Source organism: Mustela erminea, chromosome 5 (genome assembly GCF_009829155.1).
Source record: "Mustela erminea isolate mMusErm1 chromosome 5, mMusErm1.Pri, whole genome shotgun sequence".
Taxonomy (NCBI): domain Eukaryota; kingdom Metazoa; phylum Chordata; class Mammalia; order Carnivora; family Mustelidae; genus Mustela; species Mustela erminea.
Genome location: NC_045618.1, coordinates 4,878,573 through 4,906,032, shown reverse-complemented (window position 1 = coordinate 4,906,032; position 27,460 = coordinate 4,878,573). Strand labels below are relative to the sequence as shown.

The window sequence follows — 27,460 nt, the reverse complement described above, 5'->3', positions numbered from 1 at the left end:
CATGGCCCCGGAGTCTTGGTATTAAGCCCAGCATTGGGCTCCCTGCTCAGTGGGGAGTCTGCTTCTTCCTCTTCCTGCTGCTCCCCCCTGCTGTGTGCTCTCTCTCTCTCTCAAATATACAGAATCTTGTTTTTAAAAAGGGGGAAAAAAGTCCCCCAACGGGAGCACTCAGAAGGGAGCCCCTCAGGTCCCCATCACATCTTACCTGAACCTAATAAATGGCCCCCCTGAGCCACGGGATGAGCAAGAGGAGGGAATGGGGCTGCTGGACCATTAGGGTGAGCTTCACAAGTGACAACAAAGGGACTACTGCCCACTGCCCACACCGGCCCCCCCAAGCTCCATGCTTTCCTCTAGATGAGAAACTGGGATCCAGAATGGGGAGGGACTTTTCTCAGGATGACACAGCCGGTAGCAACAGGAAACTTGAACCGTGGACCCTGGGCCTCATGCAGTGTTGGCCTCACCTTGCTGTTTTGCCTCCTTATCTAAGGAGCCTACATAAAATCAGATACTTCTGAGATTGTGAGTGATTTTTGCTGGCACCCCACAGACAGAAAGTAAAAGTGAGAAATTTTCCCGAAGAAATTACATTCTAGTAAATCTACTAGAGAGCTCAGGTTTGAGGGAAGGACACCAGCCCTGCTGGGATCTCAGACTGTCCTGCGGCATAAACGGCACACCTACCCCTTGCTGGTGGACCCCAGGGCCATCTGCGGCAGGTGTCGAACCTCGTATTTTATTAAAGGTGAGCTGACAAGGCCGAAGGCCATTTACTGTCTACCCCAGGCTTCCTCCCAGGGAATTAAGATGCTTCCTCAATCATTCTAAATTGCTCTGTGTGCTGGAGCTCGCATCTGTGTCCCCCCTCCCCAGCATGGTGGGTTGGGACAGCTGACGGGCTGAAGTTTAAGGTGGAGAGGGCGAGCTCACACGCGGCCTCGAGGCCACACTTCCACTCTTGCGCTCCGCAGGACCTCCGGCCTGCCCGTGATGGCGTTCTGTTTTAGTTCCCTGCTTCAGCTCTTGGGAGGTTATAAAAGACCGGCCACGGGGACTGAATGGACTGCTTGCGGGGAAGAGTGTGGGAAGTAAGGCAGGTTCCTTGAGCTTTAACGCAGACTCTAGTTAATGGAAGCTGCTACCGGCCCGCTCTTTGTCAAAGGGCAAGTCTAACAAAGGGACAACTGTGCCCCTCTTGGGAACCCAGCCGGGGATCATTCCGGCCACAGCCTGTATCTCCTTTGGTTCTCATGATGCAGAGAGGGAGTCATGAGGACCTGCCCACAACAGAAAAGAGCTATTAACTCACTGCCTTGGGGTTACACAGGCTATTTTATTTCTACCTTATAAACTGTGCAGAAGAAAAAGGATTTCATAGCTGGATTAGAGACTCTGTTATACCACCATCAAAAGAAAAAGATTAAAAAAAAAAAAAAAAAAAAAACCTAACTCCTTTACAACTCTCCAGGGCCAGACCAGCCTTTGGCCTACTCCTCCTCCCTCCCTGCGGGCCGCAGGCTCTTCCTTTGCCATCTGTGGGTCAGGACGGGCCGGGGCTGGCGCTCACACACCTGCCGCAGGGCAAGGTCTTGGCTCTGCCAGACTGTAAAGCTCCTAACTCCTGGGAACCAGGGGAGGCTTCTCTCTCAGCTGCGCGCCAGTGGGCACTGTCTGCGGGCCAGGCTTACTCCAGCCTGGCAGGGGAATTTGGCCCTCAAAGCCCCTGGATCACCACAGGGACGTTCTGGGTTTTGTTTGTGGATTTTTTAACCTGGAGACTCTGCCTTTTTGACCAAATGAATTTGGGATGCGATCTCCAAAGGACCAAATGAGCCCTACCGTGAAGGTGCAAAGAAGTTACATAGAACAGAGCAGGCCGGGGGCGTGGGGGCGAGGGAAGGGGTGGCTGGCACCCCACTTTCCGCGGGAGACCTGTCCTGTTACCACATCTGGGGCCCTTATGTTCCCCCTTCCTCCTCCTTATTGTAAATGAAAACTAAAAGGGAAGTAAAGTTAATGAGATAAACTAAGATAAAAGATTACTCTAAAAAATGAAAGAGATAAAAATTTGTTTTTTACGGCAGCAAAAGTCCAAACACACACATACACACAAAGAAAGCAATCAAAATGACCTCAGAGGGCCAGAAGAAATAATCTGTCAAAACAAGAAATAACAGCAAAGTGGGGAGCCTGGGTGGTTCAGTCAGTGAAGCCTCTGCCTTCGGCTCAGGTCATGATCTCAGGGTCCTGGGATCGAGCCCCACATCGGGCTCCCTGCTCAGCAGGAAGCCTGCTTCTCCGTCTCCCTCTGCCTGCCTCTCTCCCTGCTCCTGTTCACACTCTCTATCAAATAAATAAACAAGATCTTAAAGAGAGAGAGAGAGGAAGAAAGAACCAACGAACAGCAAAGCATAAAACACACCCAGAGTGTAGGGCCCAGGGTTCACACTGGGGGCTACCGTTCAGGGAGAGGCAGGTGGGTCAGCATCTTGGGCTGGGCTGCACCATTTCTTACCTGGAGAGGTGGGGATGGCACCCACGGGTGCAGTGGGCTAGAAGCCGTGAGACCCGTCGTCCTGCGCCCAGCACCTTCCCTCTCAGCACAGCACGTTCTCATACACGTTTGCCCTATTATTACGTTTCCAAATAACCAGGCTCCAAAGCAGAGTGTGTGCCTCTCAGAGGGGCGTACAAGAGGGTATGGGGTGTAGAGAAGACACAAGAAGCTCTGTTTCCGCTCAGTTTTTTCTCTTCTTTTTCTAAGATTCTATTTATTTATCTGACAGAGAACGCGAGAGCACAAGCAGGGGGAAGGGCACAGGCAGAGGCAGAAGCAGAGCCCCCACTGAGCAGGGAGCCAGACACAGGGTTCAAATCCCAGGATCCCAGGATCGTGACCTGAGCCAAAGGCAGCTGCTTAACAGGCTGAGCCACCCAGGAACCCCTCCACTCCGCTTTCTACTTCTTGTGCACACGATGTAACAGCAGAGTGTAAATGTATGTAATTTATAAGCAGAGATATGCTGAGTGGGGATACAAAACTCTATTTTCCTGCTAGAGTGCATTATCAGAAAGTTTAAGTGACCAAATGTTGGTAATTATTGAAACTGGTGACAGCCATATGCGAGTTTGTTATTCTCTCTCTTCTTCTTTTGTGGCTGGCTAAAATTTTCCATAATAAAATGATGACTTTCCCTTCCAGCCCCTCCGGGATAAGCGTGGGCATGGCAAGGCTAGTGCAGACCCCCAGCCTCTACGGGCCTCGTACTATCTTTCCAGGAAATGCCCCACAAAGGGAGAAGTCTGAGGCTGCCCATTCCCACCCCGTCCTCCTGCCTGGTGTGGTGTGTTTGGCAGAGAGGGAGGCCTTCTGCTGAACGCAGTCTGACCTTGAACTCTGATGCTGTGATCGTGACCCGAGAGATTAGTTCTGGGTAAACTGGGTCTGCCCAGTTATTTCCCCAGGAGAAGCTGATTTGCCTCTTATAATGACGACAGTGATGTGAGGGACTGTGGAAGCAAAGGATTGTTTTTTGCGAGCTACAGCTGGAGCAGTAAGAGGGCAAAGGAGCCGGCCCGGAGGCAGGCTATACGGGACAGCAGCTGGCTGGCAGACTGAGGCCACAGGTGTCCTCAGACGCCAGAAGGGTCATGTGGGTTGTTCAGATCAGGCAGGAAAGGGGCTCAGCGCCTGAGCCCAGCTGCATCCTGGCACGGGCTTCTTCCTGCAGAGCTACTGGAGGTAAGAAACACCCCCCACCGCTGCCGACCACCCTTCTCCTTCTCCCTCTGGCTGCACTCCCCATCACGCTGCCTACACCACTGTGATGGGACTTGGTAAGACAAGTCACCGAGTCCGGAAGAAATCTGTAATTTGGAATTAAAAACAAAAACAAAAACAAAACAAGGGGGGATAAAGAAAACAAAACTGCCAAAATGTTGAAAATTACTGGGGGACGGCGGGGGCGGGGAGTGGGTGAAGGTGGTCCAAAGGTACAAACTTCCAGGTTAAGGTAAATAAACTCTGGGAAGGTCATGGACACCATGGTGGCAGTAGTTAACTCTACTGTACATCGGAAAGTTGCTGAAGAGTAGATATAAAAGTTCTCATCACACACAAAAAAATAGAGCTTTGAAGTGACAGATGTTAACTAAACTTACTGTGATGACCATTTCACAACATATACATACAGCAAATCATTATGCTGTACACCTTGAACTAAAGTAATTTATATGTCAACTGTATCTCAACAAAACTGGAAAAAATATTGAAACTGGTGATGAGTATGGGGGGGCGTTCATTATTCTATTCTTTACTTTTGGGTACATTTTACATTTCCAAATGTAAAGTTTAATTTTTTAAAAAGATTTATTTATTGGGGACGCCTGGTTGGCTCAGTTGGTTAAGCAGCTGCCTTCGGCTCAGGTCATGATCCCAGCGTCCTGGGATCGAGTCCCACATCGGGCTCCTTGCTCAGCAGGGAGCCTGCTTCTCCCTCTGCCTCTGCCTGCCATTCTGTCTGCCTGTGCTCGCTCTCTCTCCCTCTCTCTCTCTGATAAATAAATAAAATCTTAAAAAAAAAAAAGATTTATTTATTTATGTGTGTGAGAGAGAGAGTGGGTGCGAGCATAGCAGCATGTGGGGGGTGGCCAAAGGGAGACAGAGAATCTCCAGCAGACCCCCACTGAGCACAGAGCGAGGGGTGGGGAACTCGATGTCACAAATCCCGAGATCATGACGTGAGCCGAAATCATGAGTTGGACATTTAGGACACCTGGGTGGCCCAGTTGGTTAAGGTCAGGCTCAGGTCTGGCTTAGGTCATGATCCCAGAGTCCCAGGACTGGCTCCTGCATCGGGCTCCCAGCTCTGCGGGGAGTCTGCTTCTCCCTCTGACCTTCTCCTCTCTCCTGCTCTCTCTCTCTCTCAAATAAATAAAATTTAAAAAATTTTAAAAAGAGTTGGACATTTAACCGACTGAGCCACCCAGGTGCCCCAAAAAGTTAACTTTTTAAAAATTAAAATTGTGGCACTGTAATAAATGAAGGGTGCCCTTTTAAGCTTTACCCCAATAACTTCCAAAGACACATGAAAGGGGAGGTTTTCTACCACAGAGCCAGCAGAAATTATGACTAAAATACTTTTTTTTTTTACATGACTTTAAAAGACAAAATCAGGGGCGCCTGGGTGGCTCAGTGGGTTAAAGCCTGTGCCTTCAGCTCAGGTCATGAACCCAGGGTCCTGCGATGGAGCCCCGAATCGGGCTCTCTGCTCAGCGGGGAGCCTGCTTCCTCTTCTCTCTGCCTGCTTCTCTGCCTACTTGCAATCTGTCAAATAAATAAATAAATAAATAAAATCTTTAAAAGACAAAATCAGTGTATAATTTCTCAAAGGAGCTAGAAAAGTATCATGAGAAAATGTTTTTGGGGGGAATTAAATAATCTGGTCTATTTAGTTAGCTACAACAGCACATGGCAATTCTAAATAAAGCACACCGAGTTTAAAAAAAAAATACATCCTGTTTTCGTTTTCAAAGAGCCTAGGGTACTTTTCCTCATGTGGGTACCTGCTCAGGGAGGCACTCGCAGTCACGCGAGTGAGGAAGGCCCATGCAGGTCGGCCGTGGCCGCCACACCATCCGCACCCGGGGCCCTGCAGCCCCCCCAGCAGCCGCAGGAGCCAGACCACCACTTTCCCAGGCCGGCCGCTCCTCCCTTGTCCAGCCGTGCATCTGGCATGTTCTCCCTCACATGGGGCTGGGACATGTCCCTGGGGGAATCTCTTGAGGGACTGTGCCTGGATGAGAAGTTTCTAAAAATTCATCCTCTTCTCCAGAAGGACGCAAGCTGCCTCGGTGGAAGGCTGTGCTGGTGGGACCAAGTTCTTCACTGAATTTGAGTTAAAACTGCGAGTCTGGGCATTAGCTGGGCCTTCCTCTTCTCAACCAAATAAAAAAATGGGCAGAACTCACAAAAGGAAGCCCTTTTTTTTTCTTATCCGCAAGAACCCACCTCTGCCTACAGACGGGGAGGGGAAAACGGACAGGAGCGGCTTGCCCTGCGTCAGATGGGCTACTGAGCTCACGCCTGGGGCAGCACCTGATGAGTGTCGGTTCTCAGCGGTCGGCCCAGTCTGTCCCTTACAAGGGCGGGGGGCCTTTCTCCAGCTCTGGCCTGCGGCCGGAGGGATGAGCCAGGCTGACCCTGCCTAGGGAGGCTCAGGTAGCCTCACTTCTGGGAAGGGAGGAGGAGGCGGGGGCCAGGCGGATGTCCTGAGCCCAGGGCCCAGCTCCATGGAGCCTGGGGAGCTACTGAGTGGCCAGGAATGAAGGTCATAAAGCTAATGATTTGGTCCTGTGTTGTCCCCACCAGTGCAACCCAGAGAAGAAAACAGTCACAACCAGCTTCCTCAGCTGTCGGAAGAGTGAGAGTTCAGCTGGCTCCGATTAGGCACTAACACAGCCCTAACATCAACTACTCCTCAGTACCTGGTACCCTAAAAAGTGGAAAACTAGCACTAGTGAACTTGGTTAAGTCTGTGGGATTTCAGTACTTTGCAGTGATGTTCCACGGTGGGGTAGTGATCGTGTGGACTATAAAACTAGAGATTAAAATATGTTTAACCTGTGCAAGAATTCAGATATTTGCTCTGAAACCACAATGAAACACTCCTGAGTAATGCTAAAGGGTTTTTCTTTCATTTTCAGTGTATTTTACTTGTTTGTTCTTTGGAAGGTTTTTGAGATCTTTTTTTTTAAGATTTTATTTATTTATTTATTTGACGGAGAGAGAGATCACAAGTAGGCAGAGAGGCAGGCAGAGAGAGAGAGAGAGGGGGAAGCAGACTCCCTGCTGAGCAGAGAGCCCGATGCGGGACTCGATCCCAGGACCCTGAGATCATGACCTGAGCCGAAGGCAGCGGCTTAACCCACTGAGCCACCCAGGCGCCCCGATTTTTGAGATCTTTTGAAAACTTTTGGAGTTCCAGGCAATAATTTCTTTCATTTCTACACTTACCTTTTTATTGAATAAATTTGATACCTAACACTGTGTAAATTTAAATTATATAGCATGTTACTTTAATACATTTTATATATTGTAGCATGATTGCTGGTATAGTGCTACTTGTCACATCAATAAAATTACAATATATTCACCATGCTGCCCCTTACATCTCTATGCTCATTTACTACTTGTGACAAGCTTGTATCCCTAAACACCATCACTCCTCTCCCCTCACCCCCATCCCCTGGTCACCGCTGTTTTACTCTTTTACAAGGTTAATCTTTTTCGATTCCACATGTAAGTGATAATGGTACAGTACTTGTCTTTCTCTGACTTATCTCACTTCCCATTAATGAGCTCAAGGTCCATCTGTGGCGTCGCAAATGGCAGGATATCCTCCTTTCTCCGGCCTGAATAATATTCCATTGTGCACAGGGACCACATCGTTTTTATCTATCCACCTGTTCACGGGCATTTGGGTTGTTTTCATATCTTGGTTATTGTGATTAAGGCTGCAATTAACGTAAGAGTGCAGATATCTTGTTAAAATCTTGTTTAAAAAAAGATATCTTGTAAAAACTCCCTGGGAATAATTTAGAACCATCACGGAGAGACAGAAAGTCAGAGGACTGTCACTGGGATGTGCCACAGCAGGAAGGGGAGAGCCCGTGTGAAGCTTCTGCCGGTGTCAGGGAAAAGACGGATCCCCTTTCTCCTTTCCTTTCCCCATAAACCAGCTTTGTAACTGATACTGTAATTTATAACAAATACTTTGGTTTTCATCCCTGTTTCTGGCACAGAGCTCCTAAGAGCCTCCTAATTTCCTAAGTGATGAAAGCAACAAAGATGTCTTCTATTATATTAATTAGGTGACTTCTGGAACACACCTAAGGGTGAGGGCTGGTTGTCAGAAGAATCAACCCCACGGTTAGGGGACTGGAACTTTCAGTGCCCCACACGTCTCCCTGGACGGGGGAGGGACTGGAGGTTGACTCAGTCACCAATGGCCAACGATTTAATCACTCATACCTAGTAATGCAGCCTTGGTACAAACCCAAAAAGATGGGGTTCAACACAGAGATTTGGGGAGAGTAGAGAATGCATAAGCTCGGTGCCCCTTCCCGTATACCTTGCCCTGTGCCTCTCTTCCATCGGGATGTTTATCTGCAACTTTCATTATATCCTTTTATAACAAACAGGTCAACGTAAGTACTGTTTCCCTGAGTTCTGTGAGCCGCTCTAGCAAATTAACTGAATCCGAAGAGGGAGAGGTCGTAAGAACCTCTGACCTGAAGTTGGGCAGAAGTTGTAGGTAAGCTGGGGACGTAAAGCGTGTGCATTTGAGGGGGAGGGGGACAGGCAGGTGGGAAGTCAAGGGCCCCTGCTCTGTCGGATGGGATCCTGTCTCCAGGCAGACAGTGTCAGAGCTGACGGTAGGAGAACCGCTCCCTGGTGCCCATGGTGGGATGGGGTGCGCAAGAGAGCCACGCAGTGCCAGGCCACGGTCCTCTTCCCTGACCCCAGATCTGGGACTATCCACTTCCCCAAGGTTTCTGGTCTCCCGTCGGGAAGAGGAGAGAAAAAGCAAAGATCCACACCTCACAGCAGAAACCACGGGTTTGCTTCTTAGTGGTCCGTCTTAGTGGTCCGTGGATGCAGAGGAACTGAGAAATCACAGACAATTACAGCTATCACTAACTAAAACTCCTGGCTCTGCCAGCCAGAGCCATGGCTTTTAGAGATAACCTAGCTTAGACCAAATGATTTGAATAAGTAATATGTTTACAGTCTTAAATAAAAAGATACGCAGCTGACAGTGGAGAGGCAGCCTCCCACGGTTGTTTTCCTTCTATCCGGTTCCCACTGCCCAAAGGGTAACTTGATTACCAGTCTCTCGGGAGCCCTCCCAAACATGGATTATGCATGCATGCTCCTCCTCTGTTTACACAAATGGTGGCAGATGAGTACACTTCTCTGTCCTCTGCTTTTAAACTTAATCACCAATTAAGCTTCTAAATTCTTAGATCTTTGGATTCGAAAAATGTAAGAAGAGCCAAACAAAAATATTAGAAAACTCCACAAAGTTAAGAGTCAAAACTGTCCGAGAACATACGCCAACGTCCTAACGGGATCACTCTTTTCTAGACCGTTCTCACCGGCCAGCTTCGCTAAGTCCCTACAGCCATCCCAGTGTTGCCTCCGCCTCAAAGTGGATCCCAGCCCTCCGGCCCTCCATAGGCTCATCCGTCCACGTCGCTCTCTCGTCTCTGCAGCCAAGCTTCAAGATGAAGGGGTTCCGGCCAGGACTGCCTTAACCCCCACTCACCACGCAGCCCCCTACACTTCTACTCTGCTGAAAAGGTGCTTCCCAAGATAACTATGGACCTTCCTTGTTACTAAAGCCAACGGTACTTCTCAGCGCTGAAGTTATTTGACCTCTCAGTAGCATCTGAAATTAGTGACAATTCACTCTTTTAACTACGTTCTTCGGGTTTCCAGACTCTTCCCGCATCTCTGGGTGTTTCTTCCCAGTCTTCTCTGCAGACTCCAGGACTTCCTGCTCATCCGCCTCACAGCTGTCCTACAACTCTCCCTCCCCAGCCCAGAGCCCTCGCTAACGCTTCGCGGAACTGGGTATTCCACAGCCCAGTAGGTGACTCTTCTAGGAGAGCCCGCAGGCATTTCAAACTCAACATGTTTGGAAGTGAATTTGCCACCTTCCTCCAAAACCAGCCCAATTTCATCTGTTTTGAATCTCTGAGAATGGCACCACCCAGCTGCCTAACCCAGGACGCTTGGGGTCATCCTTGAGCAACTGCCTCCCCCAAACCTCCCCATCCCAGGCATCTCCGGGTCTGGCCACTCTGACCTAAGCGCCTCTCAAACCCACTACTGTCCTCCATTCCCTGTCTATCCACTCTCTCCGGGATTACTGTAACAACCTTGTAATTGGTCTTTTTTTTGTCTCTAATCTTGTTTCCTCCAACCCGGTTTCCACACAGCAGTCACAGTAATCTTCCTAAAATACCAATCTGATCACATTATTCAGCTGCATAAAACCCATTAATGACAGGATTTTTAAAAAAAGATCCGAGCAAGCCGATTTTAAAGTTCACCCGGAAAAATAAACAGGCAAGAATAGCCTGGAAAAATCATTGAAAAAAAGCCTGAGAGTGAATTAACCCTACCAGAACTTTAAGACATAACATAAAGCTACAAAAATCAGTTAAAACTGTGAGATTCTGGTGTATGAATAGACACATAAATCAATAAAGGGAACAGGAAGTCTCAAAATATAATCAAAACACATGGGAATTAGTATATGATAAGAGGGGCATTTTACATTAGTGGCAAAAAGATGATTACTCATAAATAGTGTTGGGCCAACTGGCAAGTGAACTGAAAAAAAAAAAAATTAAGTCAGATCCACACCACATGCCTTACATTAGCATAAGCTCCTGATGGATCAAAGAGTTTAAATCCAAAAATGAAGCCATAAAGTATTACAAGAAACAAAGAGAATACAGCATGACAAAAAACCTAGAATCCACTTAAAAACATTAAATTTTGCTGCAGAGAAAAAGTAGATGTCTGCATGAAAAAAAGAATCCACCTTAAAGAAAGCCAAAAGACAAATATCATAGATAAATGTCTACTTTTACTAATACATAGAAAGCTCCTAAAAACACCAAGAGGAAAACGATTAACCACCCCAAAAAATTAAGGTCAAAAGATACAGATTGCTCACAGGAGAGATAATACACATGATTCACAAACATGGAGAAAACTTAGCTCAATCATCATAAGAGAAATGCAATTTAAAAGTACACAGAAGCATGAGTTTTCATCTACAAGCCTGACAAAGATCCAACAATTCGATAAAACACTGAGCCGGGGAGGATGTGGGCAAACAGCGCTCTCATACGTGGCAGACACGGATGTAAACTGGTATAACTTCTGGAGGGACAGTGACACTATCTACCAAAACTTAAAATGCCCCAGAGAGTCCACTTCTAAAAATTCTTCTTGCAGATGTATCTGCATGTGTATAAAATTATATGTCTATAAGGTTGTTCATTGCAACACGGTGTGTATATTTTTTGAAAGTATGTTAAATAACTTATATGTTCATAATTAGGGAACTAGTTGAATAAATTATGGTAGAACCGTAAACAGAATACTACTGAGTATTCAGGAAAAAACACCACAAGAATAAGGATGTTATTTGTGAGCTGATATGGAAAGATCTCTAAGATCTATTAGGTGAAAAAAAAAAAAAAAAAAAAAGGCACAGAAATCTGTATGGTTAGCTACCTTCAGGGAAATGGGTAGATAAAGTAGATTACACGTTTCTATCTGCCAATATCTACATAAAATATCCCTGAGAGAATAAAGAGACAGACAATACTGATAGCCTTTGGGGAATATATTGAGTATCTAGACTAGAGAGGGAAGGAATATTTATCACCGTGTAATCTTTCATCTTGAATCCTGAGCTGTGCAAACATATATATATGGAAAAAGAATCCATCCTAAAAAAAGCCAAAAAACAAATACCACAGATAAATGTATACATATATATGTAATATATACATATTTTTTATACTATTTGTTTTTTGAATGTATACGTTCATATTAAAATCAAAACCTATCACAAAGCCACAGTAGAAAGCCACATGCAGAATGCAGAGAAGAACAGGTAGTCATATCAATGGAACCAAAGCAAGAAACCAGGAAGAACCATCTCTGTCTCTAATCTCACATCAAAATAAATTCCAAAGTGGGGCCCTGGCTGGCTCAGTCAGTAGAGCGTGCAGCTCTTGGTCACAGGATTGTGAGTCTGAGCCCCATGTTGGTGGTAGAGATGACTTAAGAATAAAATCTTTTAAAAAACCACAAATTCTAAAGTAATAATCACAAATTCTAAAGTAATAATAGTATCAAAACAAAATATGAGTTGAAAAAAAAAGGATGAATGTTTAAGCAATCTTACTGTGATGAAGGCCCTTCTAAAACATACTACAACTTGTAACACAGAAGCCACAAAAAAGGCCAATACATTTGTCTCATTAAAATTAAGGCAGAAAACTCCCAAAGTGACTAAATGGAGACAATGTGTGGAACACACACGGCAGACTGTGGTGCACAGACTCTAAGGTTGTCACCCGACGGGCCCCACCTCCTGGAGTTCACGTTCTGCTGAAATTCTCTGCCCGTGAGTGAGGGCAGACCTGTCACCTGCTTCTCGTCAACAGGATGTCATGACAGACTATTGCTCCTGTGATTATGTTATGTATTTATAAGACCGCCTTGTTAGCAGTGCTGCTAGAGAGACTCTTCGTCCGGAAGAAATCAGCTGCCATGAAGTCAGAGGCTATGCTGGAGAAGCCCACAGGGCAACAAAGTTGGGGGGGGGCTCATAGGAGTTGGGGAACAGGGGCATCTCTGGCAAGAAGGTGATGCTTTTGTCCTGCAAGCACAGCGACAGCAATTCTGCCAACTACCTGGAGGAGCTCAGAAGCATATTCCCAGCTCGGCCTCCAAGGAGACCACCGCCCCAGTCAGTATGTGGACTGCAGCTGGGGAGACCCTCACTAGACAGTCCAAACAAGCTGTAGCCAGACTCGGGACCTGCAGAAACTGTCAGATAATAAAAGGTAATTTTTATTTTATTTGTGGTCATTTGTTATACAGCAATGGAAAACCAATACACAAAGAGACAATTTCCCTCATGCACAATAAACACTTCTTGTAGGCCAATAAAAAGATAAAATAGTCAGTAGAAAAAGAGGCAAAAAGGGGCGTCTGGGTGGCTCAGTCAGTTAAGTGTCTGCCATTGGGCTCAGGTCAGGATCCCAGCGTCCTGGGATCAAGTCCCGGGTAAGGCTCCTCCTTCAGTGGGGAGTCTGCTTCTCCCTTTCCCTCTGTGTGCAGGCGCTCTCTCTCCCTCTCCTTCTCTCACAAATAAGTAAAAATCTTTTTTTTTTAAATAAATAAAAATCTTAAAAAAATTAAAAGCACTATGATTTAAAAAAAAAATAGGCAACAGGCTTAAGAACATAGTCTACAGAATAGGAAGTACAAATGTCTGGAGAAGCATAAAGAGAGGCTCCCTCTGGGTTTTGTGTTGCGTCCTTAGAGCACTACCCCACATATAGGGGCCACTCAACGTTATCTGCCAAATAAATTAACACGTTTCACTTTAAATGCCAAATTAAATTAAATGCCAAATAAATTAAATTAATTAATTAAATGCCAAATAAAATGAGATACCAGTTTTTTTACCCATCAGGCTGGCAAAGACAAAAAGGATGGGTGCAACTTGAACAGACAACAGACATTTCCCTAAAGATGATGCAGAAACGACCAGCAAGCATCACTGCGCATTACGGAATTGCAAATCGACCAAAGCGAGGTACCTCCCTGCACACACACTGGGATGGCCACTACCCCCCTAGTAACGGCATTGGTGAGGATGTGGAGAAATTAACCCCCGTCTGCACTGCTGGTAGGAACATGAAGTGGGGTGCTACTATGGAAAACAGCACGGTCCCTCCTCAAAAACAAAACAAAAACGGGATTCTCACATGATCCAGCAATCCTGCTTCCGGGTATACACCCAAAAGAACTGGCAGCAGGATTTCAAAGAAATATCTGCATCCCATGTTGATAGGAGCATTATTCATAATAACCAAGACACGAAAGCAACTCAAACGTTCACTGATGGAAGAAGAAATAAAATGTGGCAGATACATATAACGGAACACTATTCAGCTTTAAAAAGGACAGACATCCTGCCGCCTGCTTCAACAGAGATGAGCCTTGAGGATGCCCTGCCCGGTGAAATGAGGCAGCCACAAGACGACAAGTGCTGCACAGTCCACCTACATGACTTACACAGAGGAGTCAAATTCAAAGACAAAAAATAGACGGATGGTTGCGGGGGTGCGGGGTCAACGGGAAGCTGTAGTTTGATGGGTACGGAGTGTCTGTTTCGTAACACGAAACTGTCTAGAGATTGGCTGCACAATACTGAGAATATACGTAACATTCCTGATTAGTACGTTGAAAAATGGTAAAGATGGTAAATTTTTATGTTTCTTACAAGGGTGACAATGGGCATAAGTCTGGGGTAGAGAACAGGCACTCTGATGATACTGATGGGAGCCAAAAATGTTATCTCTTTAGTGAGTAACTTTACAATATCTACCTTAATTTTATTTTATAAAAGATTTTATTTATTTATTTGACAGACAGAGATCACAAGTAGGCAGAGAGGCAGGCAGAGAGAGAGAGGAGGAAGCAGGCTCCCTGCCGAGCAAAGAGCCCGATGTGGGGCACAATCCCAGGACCCTGAGATCATGACCTGAGCTGAAGGCAGAGGCTTTAACCCGCTGAGCCACCCAGGCACCACTCTACCTTAATTTTAAATATGCAAACAATCCTACCTAGCCGCTTTCCTTCTAGGAACATATCCTACAGACACCGTATAGAAATACTCAAAGACCGGTGTAACAAGAACACTCCCTGAAGTGTTGCTTCAGTGAAAATGTCTAAATGTCTGAATGTCCCTTAATAAGAAGCTAGTTAGGTAGATAATGGGAGAGCGAGATGAAGGTGTACCATACAGCCAAGGAAAAGAATGTGTTATCTTTACGTACTAATCAGAAAAAACGTGCCCTCTTGAGGTGGGAGTTACTTGGTATGGTGTGCTTTCACTGGTGTGAAGAACAAGTACGTGCATATGATACATGCCTGCATTTACACAGGAAACTTCTGGAAGGGTCCTAAAGAAACAGGAGGTACCTCTGGGGATCGCAATTGGGGGAGAATGTGAAGGCAACGGAAACCTGTACTTTTCATTTTATATGTTTCTGTATTAGCTGAGCTTTTGCAACAAATGTGTATTACTTTCATATAAAAATTACTTTGGTGGGGCACTTCGCTGGCTCAGTTGGAAAAGGCCGCAAATCTTGGCCTCAGGCTGTAGAGATTACTTAAAAATCTTTTAAAAAATTTATTTGGAAGAATAAGTGAGCAAGTGGTCAAGTAAGTATTTTCCAATAGCTTTACATTGCCCTTAGACAAAGTCTAAATGAGAAAGTAAGGTCCTTCTTGATGTGATTCCTACTTCGACCTGACGCCCATCCCTCGCCACCACACCTCACACTCAGCTATGCTCCGGTCTCACCCAACTTCCCATTCCTCAGACGGGACAAACTCTTATCTCTCAACTTTGCCAAACACTGCTGCTTTTGCTCAGGTCCTGGCTCAGATGTCTCTTCCTCCAGGAAGCCTTCCCTGGTATGCCCCCCATCCCCCACAACCCTCAGTTAGGCAGCTCTCAGATGCATTCAGCCCAATCTCTGAACTCCTCTACCCTGCGTCTTTCACATGGTCCTTCTCACGGTGACTTGTAAAGACGTCTGCCTCTCCCACTGAAGTTCAACCACGCAGTTACCATGCCTGTACGGGTCACAGTCCTATCTCCAGCAGCAAGCGCAATGTCTGACATGTAGCTGGTGTTCAGTAATTACTTGTCAGGTGGGACTTTTACTACAAAGGAAATACAACCACACTGTAGACAGTTGAGGACTCCAGAAGCAGGAAGGTGGAATTAAGATCCTACCGTCCAAATACAACCACAGTGTTCCGCCAGGAGTTATGTTCCCTGGCCCTGTTTTCTCATAGCTGTATTCCCAAGCTGGACATTCTGAAAAGACCCTTGGGACACAGTCATTTTGGTTGGAGAACATTTTGCTGCACCCTGTCAGAACATGAGGCTTTCGTAAGCCAAAGTAAAGATTACTGTTTTTATAATCAAGTAATGTGTACAGCAGCCCACAGGCATCCCAGATCCTTTCTCACCATAACCTACCTCTCATCCCTGGGGACTTTCGCTGTGTACTTACTAATTAGTTTACAGCCTAGTGGGTTGTTTTGAAAACTTACTGTTACACCCCCAAAATTATCACTGTAAAGAAGTATTAGAACATTAACATAACGTATGTGTTACTGAAGAAACTGTTAAGAATTTCACCGAGGAAAGAGTAAGAGATCATGCCGATGTGCGCACGTCCCTTCCCGTCTCCATATTGAGGCTCTACCCCAGGAAGGTCAAGTTGGAAGACAAAGCCACATAAGATACAGGTGAATTCTCGGAGCCCTGCCTCATGCCTCCCTACCCTCAGCCTGTACCCCCAGCCCAAGGTTAGAGACTGGCAAGGGAGATGAGATCTAGGCATGGGGTCTATGCTTTGTTCATTATTAGATTTTTTTTCTTTTTTCTTTTTCTTTAAGCTTCATGAAAAGAAAAAGTAGTCTCAGAGTGGCACCTGTCGGAAAGGCCCTGGAGACAAACCAGCTGTGTCCTAGCAGCTGTGTAGAAGCTTCACACGCTCCTGTAATCGCAGGGACATATGATCCATATCTCCTTTTCAGTTTTTTGCTCAACGCCTCCTCAGGTAGAGCCTTTACAATCAAAATTTTACACTGTACTGAGCTGGTGTATGATTTTTTTTTTAAAGATTTTATTTATTTATTTGACAAAGAGAGATCACAAGCAGGCAGAGAGTCAGGGAGACAGAGAGAGAGGAGGAAGCAGGCTCCCTGCCGAGCAGAGAGCCCGGGACCCTGGGATCACGACCTGAGGCGAAGGCAGAGGCTGAACCCACTGAGCCACCCAGGCGCCCCCAGGTGTATGATATTTTACTCAAACCAATGATTTGCAATGAAATATAATCCCGCAACATTATCAGGCCTCAAGTTTTCTTTTTATGCCCTGGAATAGTTTCTCAGGATAAAGTACCATAAGTAGAACTCATCAAAGAGTAAGAATACCTTAGGGGCATCTGGGCGGTTTGGTTGGTCAAACATCTGACTCTTGATTTCAGCTTAGGTCACGAACCCCATGTCAGCTCTGTGCTGTGCATGGAGCCTGCTTGGGATTCTCTCTCCCTCTGCCCCTCCCCCCACTCATGCACGCTCTAAAATAAATAAATCAACCTTAAAAAAAAAAAAAAATCTCTATACTCTTCACACTAAATATCTACACTCTTCCTTCCTAAACTGCTTCCAGAAAGATGTGTACCAGTTGACAGCAACAGCTAGAAGGCAGACAAGAGCACATTTCATCAGCTCTGAGGATTAACTCAAATTTTTTCCCCTGATTTAATGAGCAAAAAGGATAAATTGCCGCTTGGCTAATAATTAACCTTTACTGGCATCTACAATGTTCCAGGTACCGAACCAGGCCCTTCCTACCGTCATCCCATGGAAGCATCGCTACGGCCCTATGACACGGTCCTACTACCATCCCCATCTTACGCTCCTGAATGCGTAGCTCACAAAGGGGGAAGAAGGCTTGGAACCCAAGCTGTCTAAACCCTATGGCCATACTCTAACCATTCCTGCTTTGGGCGTCTCCTTACTGTTCTAATCTGTGTGTCATGGCTTAGAGCGACAACAAACACACTCCCAAAGGTTTCTTTGCTGGGTGGACTTCCTAGCACCTGATTTTTCTGTCCCTGGCAAACACTAACAAGTCCAAAGGCTCAGACATAGCTTGAGAGCTGCCATTTCAGAGCCATGGTTTTGACAATGAGCAAGACAGTAAAAGCAGATGAATGAATGAATGAATGAATGAGTGAATGAATGAGAGAATGAATGAATGAAGAGAAGAACGTCCGCAGTAACTACACAGCCAGGTCTCGGGGCCTTCGCAGCCCGTCTCTCCCGAGCGGCCGGGATGGGGAGCTCTGCGGGCTTAAAGGTCAGGCGCAGAATGGACAGAACCAAAGAGGACAGTCAAGTGCCCGATCCCCTGGGTAGCTTCAGAAGTTCTGGAGAATTATTCCCACTTCGGTCTCGTATGTGAGGGTGAGAGAGCAGCTGGTACCGGCCCTAACGACGTCCTGGGGCTAACAAATGAAGAAATCAGGAAATGATTTCTTTTTTTCTTCAAGAAACACGCTGGTTGAATTTCCTCAACAGGTTTCAACTTCTGCATTCAGAGAAAATAGTTCTGTTTTAGTAACTCAACAAAAAGAACAACAACAAAAACAACCAAAGAACCTGCCAGACGGATAGCTAGGAGTTACAAGCGTGGACTCCAGAATCAAAGAGCCTGGACTTGAAATCTGCCTCTAGTCTGGGTGTGTGATCTAAGGAAGTTGCTTAATCCTTCTTAGCCTCCACCTTATCCCCCACAAACAGAGACAGTAACTGCCTAGCTCTGGGAGTACCAGGAAAATTACATAATGTGGACAAAGCACTGACCACAGTACCTTGTGCCCATTCGGTACATTTTCACCAACAGTGGGAGTGGAAGAAGTAGCAGCAGCACTTACACTAATAGAGGTAACCCTGTCTGGAGGGAGGGAAGAAGGGAGAGAGGTAGGAAGAAAGGAAGGAAGAAGTGGGTAAATTTCCTTTTCCACTGTGTTCAGAAACAAAGCGCAAATATGTTGGCCCAATGGTAGGAAGTGGTTGACAATCTCCACACGAAGTGAGTAGATTTTGATCTTAGCACCAGCCACTCACTATACTAGCAGAGTAACATTAAACCAATTACCTGATTTTTCTCGCTTTCAATTTTCTGACCTATAAAGCGAGAGTATTACATCAAAAGAGCTACAGGGTCTATTCTGGTTCTAAGAATTCTAACTCATCTGCCAGGGCAAGTAGTCCTGGAAAGATCTCTGTTCCAAATTAGAGCCGTCCATTACTGGCAGAAGCCCAGGCGAGACTTTTGCTTCCCATAAATGTTCCCCCTTTAATATTCTCTCTGCTTTGTTTTGAATTACATTTCAACTTACAAGCCGCTTCAAACCTTTTAAATGATAGCGCTAACTTAATTAATTCTAAATTAACGCCCAAAACTACTTAGAGACTGAACAGGCACAGACTAGTTGAAAGCATCTCTTGGGCAATTTCATGAAGGACAAGATGGCAGATGGGAGATACCGGGAAGACAACACAATCTCTAATTCAGCATTGGGAGCCCGAGCTCTTGAGGCCACAGGCGTCCGGGCAGCCTCCGTGGAGGACGAGTCATGACCTGTGTGGCTGTGTCTGCTCTGGCAAACAGCCCCCCACCGGCTCTAATGTTTTGGACCCCCATCGGCCTGCTCCGTCCTTGGCTAACTGGTCCCTTTCCTCTACTCTGGCTTTAGCCTCCCAGGGCTGGCCTGCCCTGATCACGTTCCAGGGTGAAAATCCTAGTTCGGGGCGGGGGAGACTCATCTAAGGAGAGACTTCCTCAATAGTCAGGCGAGGGCTGAAAGGAGGACTCAAGTAGCACAAAGCGGTCTCGGGTAGCTGAGGGAGTGAGCAGAATAGAAGCTAAAAGGAACCAAGCAAGGGTCACACTGAACTAACTGTGCATCTGAGGGCCCCTGGAGACCAGAAAGAGGCAGCTCTCCAGGCCGAGAAAAAGGAAGACGACGACACTTTTCCTAACTGAAAACGAATCGGTTTTGTGCGTCTCTATTTGTTTCATGTGCAAAATACAAGCAAAAGCCTGGGAAAGATAAATCTGAGTTTGATTCCTGACTCTGTCACTGAACTTCTGCGTGACCTTGGGCACATGACTGTGAAAGCAGCAGTGGGGGGGTAGTACTTGTGTCGGAGGGCTCCGTGAGGACAGGAGGAGGCCGGGGCTCTGACTCTACTCTTCTCCCTTCCGCTGTGGCACTAACGGCCCTCTCTGGGGAGGGGTTTTCCCCAGCACCCCAGCAAACCAGCATGAAAGCAGGTGGTTACCGTGGTGACGGCCCCCCGGAGAGGCTGCGGGAGAAAATGGGCCGGGGAGCAGAGAGCTTTCTGCACTCGCGTCCCGAGAGGCTGGGGGTAGAGACGGAGAAGGGCTCAGGCGGTCGTTAGCTAGCTGTTGTCCAGGCAGCCCATTTCCATACCGGGGAGTTCCTGGAGGCACAGACTGTTGCCTTTGAACAGGGAAACCACTTTGGTATCTGGCTTCAAGGCCTGTGTAGAATCTTCCACAGATGTTATCATGACTCCTGGAAAATGTCCAAAGTAATCATAAACAAGCAAAAGCTTCATTTTAAAGTTTAAAGTATGAAAACTGGCTGTTTCATAACACAGGGACCGATTCTGACTCCCAACTATTGTGAAACTGCAGGGAACAGGGACAAAACTTTGGCGGGTTCCACAGCCAAAAAAATGTGAGAACTTGAAAGTTCAGTTAGAGACGGCCGTGGCTCCACACGCAGTGCTTCTCCCTCTCTTTTATGACTTGGCAGTCCAAGGATGGACTGGGAAAGAAAGAGGGGAGGGCTGCTTCACATTATTTGACTTGAACTGCATGGGAGTCAAAGGGCGAGGGAATCCAGGGCCCTGGGCTGGGTCCTGGTGCTGGCTCTGTTGTCCGCCAGCCCTGTCCGCTCTCTGGGCACTCCTCCCGCCTCTCCCCGAAGCTGCACGGGATCAGGGCATCGGCACACAGTCCGGCTGACCCCAGGACAGGCCCAGGAAGACTTTGAGTGAAAGTGGTTTCATCTAGTCAGCGAAGATCGAGTAGGATGTAAGCAGCCTGTCTGGAGGAGAAGAAGCTTCATATAAATAGCTAAAGCTTCGGTCTCGAGCCCTGAGGGGGTACCTACAATGAAAGATAGGACGGGGTGCCTGGGGGTGTGCAGTCGGGTGGGCAGCCGAGTCTGGGTTTCCACTCGGGTGGTCTCAGGTTCTGGGGTAGAGCCCCATCGGGCTCCACGCTCCGCAAGGAGTCTGCTTGGGATTCTCTCTCCCTCTGCCCCTCCCCCTGCAGGCTCTCTCTCTCTCAAATAAATAAATCCTAAAAAAGAGAGAGAGCGAGCAGTGGTGTCAACCATCTGTTGAATCAAACTGGAAGGCGGGGAGGCCCAGCGGCAGGTACTTCGCTCCGCGGGAGGAGAGCACAGAGGCTGCTGCACGGCATTGACTGAGCAGTAACTATGTGCTGGGCGCGGTTCGAAGGTTACTGGTTCGAGACCAGGAACCAAGTCCCTGGCGGGACTCCTGATCACCGTGTTGCGACACCGCAGCACAGCATGAAAACTGGGTTTACTCTGACTCGCTGGGGGCGTGAGTTGTAGAGACGCAGGAAAGAGACTTCCCGAAGCTGCGTTTTCAGAGCAGGGACTGGGTATGGTGTCTAAGGTTTGCGAGGGACCGTGTGGCTGAGCTCCCAGGTGGCTGACAGGACAGTTCTCTGTCGAGACTTTCCCACAGACTCGTGCTCAAACTGGAGCACAGGTGATTGTCAAGGTGCTTCCAGGATTTGGACTCAAACCAGACCCGCGTGGTGGGCAGGCGGGCCGCGGGTGCTGTGCCTGCTCTGCTCAGCTGCGACACCCAGCCCCGTGGGGCTCCGTAGGGCTTCTGTCACACAGCTGTGGGGAGCCTCTTGGGCTCGGAGCAGATAAGCTGGTCGCCCGATTTCTGGGGCTGCCTGTGTACCTCACCCACAGGGGACGTCAGAGGCATCTGTCAGCTGCCCTGTTCGTGCTGCGTCGTTGCACGAGGCTGGGGTGAGCTGAGAGGAAACTGCCCGCAGAGAAGACAACGTATGCCTGACCATTGGGAGCCAAGCCCACAAATTCCAGAACTCTTTTGAAATTCCTGATTATGTGGCCAAAGTCTGGGAAACGTTTGGGTCTACTTGACTCTAAGAAAACACATTCTCTTTCAAGAATCTGCTAAAACTGAAGCGGAGAGCCACCGTCAGTGACGCAGACCGAAAGCCAGGATGGAGGGCTGCTGTCCCAGCTGAGAGAAGAGCCCACAGAGTTCTAGCACCCAGTAAATATCTGTTGAACGAATGACCTGTATTCCCACTGACCTGACCAGTCACGAACACTGGACTTCTAACCATACGAATAAAGGAAGACTCTAAAAACGTCAGAAGACAGATGCTAGTGTGGGAGAAACTCTTTGTAACACACGGACCACCTGTGCCTCTAACATTCAAAGAACTCCTGCCACTTGAAAAGGAAGAGAGAGAGAGAGAGAGAAGTGTGCGAAGCTTATGGACAGGAAATGGCCAGAAGAAATGCAAACGGCCAATAAACATGTGAACAAAATATCAACCTCTGACCCATGATCAAGAAAATAATGATATGAAAATATGAAAATCACAGAGCCACAATCTCACACAGTCTTACCAAAGAGATAGAATCACTGCCCATATTTCATAACTGAACTTAAGCCTGAAGAAGTTTTAACTCAAACAATAGTTGACAGTCTCATAACTCTAATAACAAAGTGTGTGTTTGTTCCAACGTGCTGCCCTCTCCGAATATTTGTGTCACAGCTCGGATCCTGTTAGTCAAGTTGCTTAACCCAAGACTCAGTTTCCTCACTGGCAAAATGGGAATCCCAGAAGCACCATCACCCAAGCGTGCTGGGAGGGCTGATGAGAAAACGCGTGCTCAGTGCGTGGGGCAGGGCTGCCTCCGCCCCCCACAGACACTCAGTGAACTCAGACCCTGGCCGGGCGTCATGCCAGGCTTGGGAAAACAAGGCAGTGAACCCAAGTGCCCTTGCCCGCAGCGAGCTTGCTTTCTAATGCAGTCTGACAAGGACACAGAATATGAGCAAGATAAAGCAGCAGAACTCCTCTGGCTGGAGGAGCCTATTCCTGGTGGAGAGATCCTAGGGGCAGCTCAAGAGGCAGAGAAAATGGGGAGTGTGGCTGGAGCAGAGCGAGGGAGGCAGGAGTTAGACAGATGAGTCGTGGGAAAGAGTGGAGAGGGAATCGGGCCCTTCCCGGGCAGCACTGCACTTTGGGCTCTGAGAGGAGAAGCCGTCGGAGGGCTCTGAAAAGACGAGCGATATGGTCTGGCTCCTGATCCTAAACAGGTGTGGGGATAACCGGAAGGGACAAGGACAGAAGCCAGGAGGGCGTTCGGGAGGTTCTCTGCAGGAATCTGGGGCAGAGATGACGAGGGCTCGAACCGAGGTAGTCAGAGACGGGACAGACTGTTAATGTAGCACTGAGAATGTGCTGAAGGCTCAGATGTGGGACGGGACACGCCAGGGGAGTGTTAAGAATGTCTCCAAGGTTTTGGCCCGAGTCACTGAAGAATGGAGTTGCCATGTGCTAAGATAAGTGTCCAGAACAGAGCCTTCCTGACTGCAGGCCCCGCAGAACAATGAGAGATCTGGGGCACTCTGGAATCCCGTCAGAGAGGCAAAATCAGGAAAGTGCATCGGTCACTGTGTTTGAGGGCAGGACTTCAGTCCCTGGGAGGGAAGCTGATAAAAAACACGGCACTGGGATACGAATAGGTTACCATGGGATTCTGGCACCCAAGAACCAGACAAGAGTCCAGTTATCAGAGCCGAGGCACAAGGCCAACGTGGTGACTTGAAGCCAAATTACGGAGTGTGAGGCGGCCTCAGGCCCTCGACCTCAGATGGGGCTGGGTTCTAGAGACAGGCGATAGGCTGGCTCGTCAGGGGTCAAGTGGTCCCGGAGCCTGGGAAAGGAGGCTAGCACAGAAGCCAGGAATCAGACAGACCTCATTCTATTCCCACCCACAGCCACATCATCTGGTGACGTCGGTGCATTACAGACCGATTCTAGGCCTTTAGAATGGGCAGGCCACAAGGCCAGTCACTCCGTGAGTGGTCCAGGCGTGCCAACACCCCACAAAGAGGCCCCATTTTGCACGAGTCTGAGATCCTCATGGGAAGGAGGAAAAGGCAGGTCCGGCGGGGGGCGGGGGGAGGAGTCAGGGGTGCTAGTTTCCCAGAGGACAACAAAACAAAAGAAAGAAGTGCTCTGGGGGCCAGCTGGGAGGCATCCATAGCTACCGCCACCTCCCTGTCCCCGAAAGGAGAGAAAGCAACCTCAAGGAGCAACAGCTCAGACAACGGAGAGAGGGGGAGCTGCTCTCAGACTGCGGCGTGGAGGGCCGGCGGGACAGCTGTTTCCCTCAGAAGTGCAAGGTTAAGCAGATTAACATGTGATTGGCCCAAGAGAGGTCTCTTCTGCTAAGCTTGTTCTCAGACTCCTAGACATGGATGAAATCATTTTCCCCACACTCTCTTCCCTAGCTGGAGGACAAGACATCTCCCCCCGAAAATACAGAGAACTTTGTTTTAAAATTAAAGCAAGTAAGGGGACAATATCTATAGCAGCTCGCTGTCTGATGATTTCATCTGAGTATTTATTTTCCTATTTTCTTATAAAGATACATATTAACCACCTCATAATTCATTATAAAGAGAAGAATTTCTTCAGGCGGCACTATAAATGAAATTGCACTTACTTTCCAGAAATGACAGGTTCACACAGACTAGCAAGCAATTAGTAACGCAGACTTTAGTAAATATTCACTCTTGTTAATATGTAAACATCTGTATCAACCCCTGGTTTGCTCTTGGGTCACACTTCTCTGACAGAGATGTTCTCTGCATATTTGTACATCATAAATTAGCAGCCATTTCTGTTTTCCCAGAAGTTCTCCATATTAAAAGAAAGAACTCGGTTTCCAAAGCCATGTATGAGAGCTACTGCAGAGAACCTCGAAGCCCCAGGGAACAGGTGCCAGGCAGCCTGAGTCACTCATGGCCAAGGGACCGAACTGTACACACACCAGCCGCAAGGCCTGTATGATTAATTCTGTGCTTCAGTAAATATGCAAACGACTTTATGTCATGAACTTTGGAGTCATTCTCGAATAGTCGACACCTGGAATGCTCCATGTGCAAAGGCCCTGGATCTCTTCTGGTTAAGGTAATAAAAATCCAGAGTGAAACTAAGCAATTCTGTAGGTCAGATATCTGTGCCGAAAGGCAACGAAGTCACGTGTATTAATAATCTTACGAATATTTCTCCTCTTAAAAAGAGAAATACTGGAGAATACTGCCTATGGAAATCTGTGATCAGAAATACAGGTGACTCATACACCAAGGTGTTTATTATTACATTGCTCTTAGTAAAGAAAAACTGGCATCAACCAAAACATCCAACATATGGGGAAGTGGTTATAGATCATGTATGAAACATCTTGCTATTAAAATTGTACTTATAGGGGTGCCTGGGTGGCTCAGTCTGTTAAGTGTCCAACTCGTGATCTCAGCTCGGGTCACAATCTCAGGGTCCTGACATCGAGCCCCACGTTGGGCTCTGTGGTCAGTGTGCAGTCTGAAGTTATCTCTCTTCCTCTCCCTCTGCCCCTCCTGCCTTCTTTCTCTCAAAAAACAAAACAAAACAAAACAAAAAAAACCCTTGAAAAAAAGTAAAATAGGGCGCCTGGGTGGCTCAGTTGGTTGAACGACTGCCTTCGGCTCAGGTCATGGTCCTGGAGTCTTGGGATCAAGTCCTGCATTGGGCTCCCAGCTCCATGGGGAGTCCATGGAGAAGTCTCCCTTATCATGCTCTTTCACACTCTCTCTCTCTCAAATAAATAAATAAAATCTTAAAAAAAAAATAAAATTCTGCTTGTACAATATTTTAATAACATAGGAAAATAATGATTATATAACGGCTGAAATGAAAAAGGGCAGAAATATGGAGAATATTACCTATATATAAGCTGCATGAAAATTTTTTTAAAATTTCCATTAAGTGGAAATTTTTGTTGATGAAATATAATTTTTTGTTCCTTTTTAAATTTCATGTATTTTCCAAATTGTACACAATGAGCATGTATTACTTTTATAATGAACAACTCGTTCAGAATTATGGAATTGTTGAATAATTACTTTTATGGAATTAAGAATTATGGAATAATTACTTTTCCTGAATGTCTAAGTCTAAAAATGGAAGCTGAAGGAATACGTTTTCACCTGCAGATCTTGCGTCTATGACCTGTCGTCCATCAAGCTTAGTTGTAAGCCTCTTAAATGGACATTTTCTCAATAACCCTCATAAACCCAATAACATCTCGTTCATAACAGGTACTCAATCAATATTAATTAATGAATAAGAAGTCAGGGCAAGTTACAGGAGCTGTTGACTATAGTGAAAAATGACTTCAGCCATCAAACACGCCTTCTCCTCGCGTGGACGTACATCTGGAGGGGCCGCTGCCGGGCATGCCGTCGGGGAGGAGGGCGAGCAGGTGGGCCACGCGGAGGAGCGCGGATGTGGGAGTGGGGGTTGTGCCCTCTGCGGCAGAAAGCACCGCACTCCACCACGAGCGAGTCTCTAACACGTTCTCTGCCCCCACACAGGACACTCAACGTTCTGATGTTGGACCCGTGTGCTCACCGGTGTCCCTGGGCTGTGCCCAACCCTGGGGACGCAGGTCTGCTTTCTACAGATGCTCTGCACTTCCCCAAATAGGGCTGAACAGCAATAATGTTACGGTGGGGATAACTCGGTCCCGGCTCTTTTTTTTTTTTTTTTAAGATTTATTTAATTATTTGAGAGAGCGAGTGAGCACGTATGTGTACCCGGGAGGAGGGGAGAGAGGGAGAGAATCCCGAGCAGACGCCACGCTGAGCACGAGCCTGGCTGACAGATGGCGCCCACCTCCCTGAGACCGCCACCTGAGCCCAAACCAGGAGTCCCACCTTAACCGACTCTGCCACTCAGGAGCCCCTCTCGTGACTTTTTAAAAATACATTTTACCTGTTAAAAAAGGACAAATTAACCTACGACACAACTTGCAGTGGAGGGCACTGTCCCCGCTGAGCCACCGCGGTCACAAGAGGGACGTGGGGGCCGGCACCTGCTGCTCCCAGCGGGGCACGGGGCCTCCCTCGTGCTGTCTGTGGACCTTATTCCCGCCCCTTCTCAGAGGCTGGCAGGCTTGATTCGCACGCCCAGCTGCTGGGGCCAGATCTCAAGCCCGGGGTGCAGAAGCGGCTGCAGAGGGGACTACGGTGCGGGGGAGAGTCTGTGCGCAACAATCCTTAGAGGGAGAGACTCCCCCACTGCATTCCCCCGGGCCCGGTTCTGCTCAAAGAGTGTTAGACACATTAACTCATTTACTCCTCACAACAAAACTCCGATCTTAGCATGACCACTATGATCCCCTGCACAGCTGAAAACTGAGGCGAGGGGAGACCTTAAGGGACTGGCCAGAGGTCGCAGAGCTGAAGTGGCAGAGGTCGGATTTGAATTCAGAGCCTGATCTTCTAGCCAGTGAGCCTCGAGGCCTCTGTATTACCCTAAAGCTTTACTTTGAAAATCAAACTTACGCTGGTGCTTTAGTCCTCACGGAGGACTTTTCATTGGTTTCACCCGAAAGACGGACTTCGCAGAAGTTCCCAGCTCTTGCAACTTTCCTGGCATTGAAGCTTTATATTAACGGAATATAGGTCAGCTTCAAAAGCACTATTTGGCGTAGCCATGCTGTCCCTGACCCTCCAGTGCATGAATAATTGGGAGCACGTGAAAGGCGGAATGAACGTGGCAATATTCCAGTCCCCATGCTCACGTTCCCATGGACACAGATGTTCCTAATTCAGTGTGTGGGGCCGATATTTTCCTGCCCCTTG

At 47.4% G+C, this 27,460-nt stretch overlaps 1 protein-coding gene and 1 long non-coding RNA gene across 4 annotated transcripts in view; one reads left to right on the top strand and one right to left on the bottom strand.

Moving 5' to 3' along the window:
• Positions 1–27,460, bottom strand: part of CRTC3 (CREB regulated transcription coactivator 3) — a 96,954-nt gene that overhangs the window by 44,688 nt on the left and 24,806 nt on the right. The gene's annotated exons all lie outside the window — the stretch shown is intronic.
• LOC116592037 lies at positions 11,955–17,659 on the top strand. Its single transcript, XR_004286276.1, has 5 exons — positions 11,955–12,663; positions 13,299–13,421; positions 16,028–16,156; positions 16,307–16,470; positions 17,247–17,659. It is a non-coding gene; the product is annotated as an uncharacterized LOC116592037 (long non-coding RNA).